General features: G+C 36.5%; 1 pseudogene; it reads left to right on the forward strand.

Annotated features, from left to right (window-relative positions):
* The first annotated feature begins 3710 nt into the window (after positions 1-3710).
* On the forward strand, positions 3711-4024 carry LOC101344580 (ATP synthase subunit g, mitochondrial pseudogene; annotated as a pseudogene).
* The last annotated feature ends 3044 nt before the right edge of the window (positions 4025-7068 follow it).

Genomic DNA, 7068 nt, shown 5'->3' on the forward strand with positions numbered 1-7068 from the left:
TGCTGGTTTTGACAACACTGGATAAAATTTTCATAAACTTCACTTCATAAAACCAAAAAAACCAAACCTGTTGTCCAGTCGATTCTGACTCATAGCGACCCGATAGAACAGAGTAGAACTGCCCTTTAAGTGTAAATTATATTAACATAAAATTAAACTATAAAATATTAACTCTTCTGATATAATTAAGATCACATCCAGAAAATCAAATGAGACCCAGTGAAGAGAAGAACACATGGCCAGTTCCTAACTAATGAATATATTCATAACATCCCCTCCACCAGCTGTGGCTCAACTCAGTTGTCAGCAATATTTGCCACAATATGGACAGCTCTTAGAATATATGTGTTGCATTCTGATATTGTTGATTCTTCTGCACTTAATTTCTAAAAAGAGTAATTTTTGGTGTAAGAGACTAGTTAATGTCATCATCCTCTAATGAGTTGTTGTTGTTATTGTTAGTTGCCATTGAGTCGGTTCTGATTCATAGAGACCCCATGTATGCAGAGTAGAACTGCTCCATAGAGTTGTCAAGGCTGTGACTTTTCGTAAGCAAATCGCCATGCCTGCCTTCTGAGACACCTCTGAGTGGGTTTGAATTGCCATCCTTTCAGCTAGTAATCAAGCACTTGACCGTGTGCTCCACCCAGGGACTCCATAACTAATGAGTAGAGGTCTGAAATTAAAAAAAAAAAAAAAAAGACCAAAGTGATATTTAAAATTAAAGGACTCTTTTGATGGGGAAAGAATAGAATCATAAAAGGTGGAGGCAGGAGAAAGCAAGCTTCATGGGTGAAACAAGTTTCCTAAGAAGATGGGAAAGATGACCCAGAATTACTGGCATAGTTTGTGGATGAAGGCCAAGCCACAGATGAGTTTGTTGATGTGGGAATAGGCATTTATGGGACCTACATCTGGTAGCTTGTTTTCCTTGTGAAACAAAGTCATTTGTTGAGTGTAAGAGGAAATGTGAACAGATAGGAGACCATAAGTTTGGGAGAAGGAGAGGTAACTAAGAAGGTGTAGAAGGCTTCCCTGCAAGTGTGGAGGACCCTATTTATGAACATTTAGGAAGCAGTCCGAATCCAGCAAAATTTCCAAATCTCATAATATCTAGAAATTTTCTGTAGCCTTAGGTCCTGACCACCTAGGTTGATGATACTAAGTCATATTTCCAGCTTAAATCTCTCTTTCCAATTATTTTTACCTGATGTTCAAATCACTGATCTTTCTACTTACTCTGATGCCAAATCCACAATATATTGAAGAAAACTTATTTTCAATATACATGAATGAAGTTTAACCAAAATATGCACTAGGACAATCTGAAAGTAAAAGGAGCATATTTTTTGGATTATAAATTGATTTTGTACAAAATTGAGGCTAGGTTAAAAAAAGTAATTTAATTTTATATTTTTTTCTAATTTTCATAAACTCACTTATTATATTGAGCATTTTAAATAACAAATGGGTATATTTAAAGTATTTTAAGTAGATTGTGTAAAATACAGTTTATTTAAGTACTTTTTTAATTTTGTGATTTAAAAATTTTTTTTTATTGTACTTTAGATGAAGGTTTAGAGAACAAATAGTTTCTCATTAAACAGTTAGTACACATATTGTTTTATGACATTGGTTAACAACCCCACGACATGTCAACACTCTCCCTTCTCGACCTTGGTTTCCCTATTACCGGTTTTCCTGTCCCCTCCTACCTTCTAGTCCTTGTCCCTGGGCTGTTGTGCCCCATCAGTCTCGTTTTGTTTTATGGGGCTGTCTAATCATTGGCTGAAGGGTGAACCTCAGGAGTGACTTCATTACTGAGCTAAAAGGGTGTCCGGGGGCCATACTCTCAGGGTCTCTCCAGTCTTTGTCAGGCCAGTAAGTCTGGTCTTTTGTTGTGAGTTAGAATTTTGTTCTACATTTTTCTCCAGCTCTGTCCAGGACCCTCTGTTGTGATCCCTGTCAGAGTAGTCAGTGGTGGTAGCTGGGCACCATCTAGTTGTACTGGACTAAGTCTGGTGGAGGCTGTGGTAGTTGTGGTCCATTACTCCTTTGGACTAATCTTTCCCTTGAATCTTGTTTTCTTCATTCTCCCTTGCTCCTGAAGGGGTGAGACCAGTGGAGAATCTTAGATGGCTGCTTACAGGCTTGTAAGAGCCCAGACGCTACTCACCAAGGTAGAATGTAGAACATTTTCTGTATAAACTATGTTATGCCAGTTGAGCTAGATGTTCCCCAAGACCATGGTCCCCACAGCCTTTAGCCCAGTAATTCGGTCCCTCAGGCAGTTTGGATGTGTCTATGGAGCTTCCATGACCTTGCCTTGTACCGGTTGTGCTGGCTTCCCCAGTATTGTGTACTGTCTTGTCCTTCACCAGAGTTATCACTTATCTATTGTCTGTTTAGTATTTCCCGCCCCAAACCCCTCCCATCCATAGTAACTAACCATCAAAGATTGTTTCTTTTGGTGTGTAAACCTTTTCGTGAGTTTTTACAGTAGTAGCCTCATACAATATTTGTCCTTTTGTGATTGACTTATTTTGCTCAGCATAATGTCCTCCAGTTCCATTTAAGGATACTTTTATTTCCTTAAGGAAATGAATTTAAAGCAAAATTTATTTAAGGAAAAATTAAAAAGATGGTACAAATAGAGAGAATTAAGAATTATTTACACTGAAAAAAGATTCTTCTGTTTGCAAAATTAATCTTCTATTTTATTAACAATTAATATGCACTAGTGTGCAGTGGTTAAGACCTCAGCTGCTAACAAAAAGTCAATAGTTCGAATCCACCAGCCGCTCCTTGAAAACCCTGTGGGGCAGTTCTGCTCTGTCCTGTAGGGTCGCTGTGAGTTGGAATCGACTTGATGGCAACGGGTTTGTTTTTTTTTTAATAATATGATATAGATTTATAATGTCTGTCTGACATGTAAAGAGTTTGAAAGTCATCGCTCCTGTCTTTATAACAAGAAAAAAGCTGAAAATCAACAACTCTTCTTAGATGCATCAGAGAATTGAGGTCACGGGGTAAATCACCACCCCAAAAACTGGAGATGCAGGCAGATAGAAAAAATTACAGCTTACTGGAAGCCTAAATTTCTCGGACGCCCAGCATTGGTAGGAATACTTAAACGGTAATTGACTGAGACTGAGGATGGACTAGCTTGAGAGATAAAACCTCCTGAAGACCCAGCCTTAAGGAGGCCTCAGCATTTTCATGAGTTTTACCTCCAGGAGCCTCACAATTGCCTCACAGCGAAGACCATCCAACAGCAGAATACACATTCTTCTCAAGGTCACATGGAATATTTACCAAGATAGACTACATTCTGGGCCATAAAACACCTTACAAATTTAAAAGAATAGAAATCCTTCAAAGTATGCTCTCAGACCACAATGGAATTAAACTGGAAATCAGTAACAGACAGATAGAAAATCTCAAAAATATTCAAAGATTAAACAATACATTTCTAAATAATACATGAGTCAAGGAAGAAATCTCAAGAAATATTTAAAAATATTTTGAACTAATGATAATGAAAACACAACTTATCAAAATTTGTGGAGTGCAGTGAAAGTCAAGTAGTACTTAGAATGAAGTTTATAGCATTGAATAGAAAAGACGAAAGACCTGGTCCTACAGTGAGTCCTTCCCAGGAGTGACATTCAGCTGGCTGTTATGGGCAATGGGCTTTCCATCCTAGAACCATGGCCCAATTTGCCTGTAACCTCATGGAAAAAGGCTGCTGCAATGGTAAATGCTGCTGTGACTTACCTGAAGCCTCCAGTGGCCATATCTTGGCACCATGCCAAGGTGGAGCTGGTTCCTCTAACCCCTGCTGAGATCTCTACAGATATTCAGAGACTGAAAAAAAAAACTCAATAATGCTCAAACTGGTAGCTTCAAATAGTTCACAGTAAAGGAAGCTCTGCTGAATGGTTTAGTCACCACTGAGATGTGGATGTGGTTTTATATTAGTGAGATCATAGGCAAGTGTGCCATCATTGGCTATGATGTTTGAAGACCAATCTTTAATATCTGATTATATTTGGTTCACTATGAGTGTTCTTGGACTGTGTGTGATCAGACTGCTATCTGAATAAAATAATGTATTAAAAAATAAAAGAATGATAAAAAATCAATCCTATAAGCTTCCACCTTAGGAAGCTTGAAAAAGAAGAGCAAATTAAATTTACAGTAAGCAGGGAAAAAAAAAAAAGAAATAATAAAAATTAGAGCAAAAATCAATGAATTTGAAAACAGGAAATTAATAGAGAAAATTAAGACAAAATCTGGCTCTTTGAAAAGATCAACAAAATTTATAAACCTTTAGACAGGCTAACTAAGATAAAACATGATATAATTGGACTTTTGTTTCTGGATATGATACAGCAGCGTGTATCAGAAAAAACCTTACTGTTGAAAAAACTATAAAAACTGGATTTTTTTTTTTTTTTTAAAGCAGCTATTTGAAGGCATCAAAAGCAAACAGGGAAACCAGAACTTGAAGGCCAAGATCCTGGAGAGAAAAGAAATACACGGAAGTGAGCCAGAAAGTGGTGACCTAAAGTTGTCAGAAGTCTCAAGGACTAGGAAGATAAAAATTAGAGTCCAGGGTTACTAAGGCAAGAAAGGGACAGAATCAAAACATTAACTACACAACTTAAACAAATAGAAAGAGAACAGCAAGAGAAGCATGCAGCCACCAGAAGAAAAGAAATAATAAAGATCAGAGCAGAAATAAATGAAATAGAGAATAGAAAGACAATAGAAAGAATCAACAAAACCAAAAGTTGGTTCTTTGGAAGGATCAACAAAATCAACAAACCTCTAGTCAAACTGACAAAAGAAAAACAGGAAAGGACACAAACAACCCAAATAAGAAATGAAATGAGGGACATTACAACAGATCCAACTGAAATAAAAAGGATCATAACAGAGTATTATGAAAAACTATACTCCAACAAATTTGAAAATCTAGAGGAAATAGACAAATTTCTAGAAACACACTACCCACCCAAATTATCACAAATTGATGTGGAAAATCTGAACAGACCCATAACAAGAGAAGAGATTGAAAACATAATTTAAAAAAACTCCCAACAAAAAAAAGCCCTGTCCCAGATGGCTTCACTGGAGAATTCGACCAAACAGAGAAGAGCTTACACCAGTACGACTCAAATTATTTCAGAACACAGAAAAGGAAGGGATGCTTCCAAATTCATTCTATTAAACCAGCATAACCCTGATACCAAATCCAGGCAAAGACGTCACAAAAAAAAAATTACAGACCAATACCTCTCATGAATATAGATGCAAAAATTCTCAACAAAATTCCAGCCAATAGAATTCAGCATCATATCAAAAAAATAATACACCATGACCAGGTAGGACTCATACCAGGTATGCAGGGATGGTTCAACATTAGAAAATCAATCAACATAATCCACCACATAAATAAAATAAAGGAAAAGAATCACATGATCATCTCAATTGATGAAGAAAAGGCATTCGACAAAGTCCAACACCCATTCCTGATAAAAACTCTTAATAAAATAGGTATAGAAGGGAAATTTCTCAACATAATAAAGGGCACCTATGCAAAACAAACAGCCAGCATCATTCTAAATGGAGAGAAGCTGAAAACATTCCCCTTGAGAACAGAAATGAGACAAGGATGCCCTTTATCACCACTCCAATTTAACCTTGTGCTGGAAGTCCTAGCTAGAGCAATAAGGCAAGAAAAAGACATAAAGGGCATCCGAGTTGGTAATGAGGAAGTAAAACTGTCTCTATTTGTGGATGAAATGATACTACATATGGAAAACCCAAAAGGCTCCACAAGAAAACTACCGGAACTAATAGAAAGATTCAGCAGAGTAGCAAGATACAAGATAAACACACAAAAATCAGTTGGATTCCTATACACCAACAAACAGAATGAAGAAAAGGAAATCAGGAAAGCAATATCATTTATAATAGCCTCCAAAAAAAATAAAATGCTTAGGAATAAATCTAACCAGGGATTTAAAAGAACTATATACAAAGAAAACTACAAAACACTACTGCAAGAAACCGAAAGAGATCTACATAAATGAAAAGCATACCATGCTCACGGATAGGTAGACGCAACATTGTGAAAATGACAATTCTACCCAAAGCAATCTACAAATACAATGCAATCCCGATCCAAATACCAACAACATTCTTTAAAGAGATGGAAAAAATAATCATTAACTCTATATTGAAAGGGAAGAGGCCTTGGATAAGTAAAGCATTATTGAAGAGAAAGAAAAAACTAGGAGGATTTGCACTACCTGACCTCAGAACCTACTATTTATTTATAAATCCATCCACCTACGGTCACCTGATCTTTGATAAGGGCCCAAAGTCCATCAAATGGGGAACAGACAGTCTTTTTAACAAATGGTGCTGGCAAAATTGGATGTCCATCTGCAAAAAAATGAAACAGGACCCATACCTCACACCATACACAAAAACTAATTCAAAATGGATCAAAGACCTAAGTCTAAAACCAAAAATTATAAAGATCATAGAAGAAAAATAGGATCAATGCTAGAGACCCTAATACATGGTATTAACAGGACACAAACCATAACTAACAACATATAAACTCTAGAAGATAAACTAGATAACTGGAGCTTCTAAAAATTAAACACTTATGCTCATCAAAAGACTTCAAAAGAGTAAAAACAGAACCTACAGACTAAGAAAAATTTTTTTGGCTATTACATATCTGACAAAGGTCTAATCTCTAAAATCTACAGGAAAATCCTCTATCACAAAAAGACAAATAATCCAATTAAAAAATGGGCAAAGGAAATGAACAGACACTTCACCAAAGAAGATATTCAAGCGGTTAACAGACACATGAAGAAATGCTCATGATCACTAGCCATTAGGGAAATGCAAATCAAAACCACAACAAGATACCATCTTGACCTGGCATTGCTGGCACAAATCAAAAAAACAGAAAATAACAAATGTTGGAGAGGCTGCAGGGAGGTTGGAACTCTTATGCACTGGTGGGAATACAAAATGGTA

The sequence above is a fragment of the Trichechus manatus genome, unplaced genomic scaffold (assembly GCF_000243295.1).
Source record: "Trichechus manatus latirostris isolate Lorelei unplaced genomic scaffold, TriManLat1.0 scaffold00002, whole genome shotgun sequence".
NCBI lineage: Eukaryota > Metazoa > Chordata > Mammalia > Sirenia > Trichechidae > Trichechus > Trichechus manatus.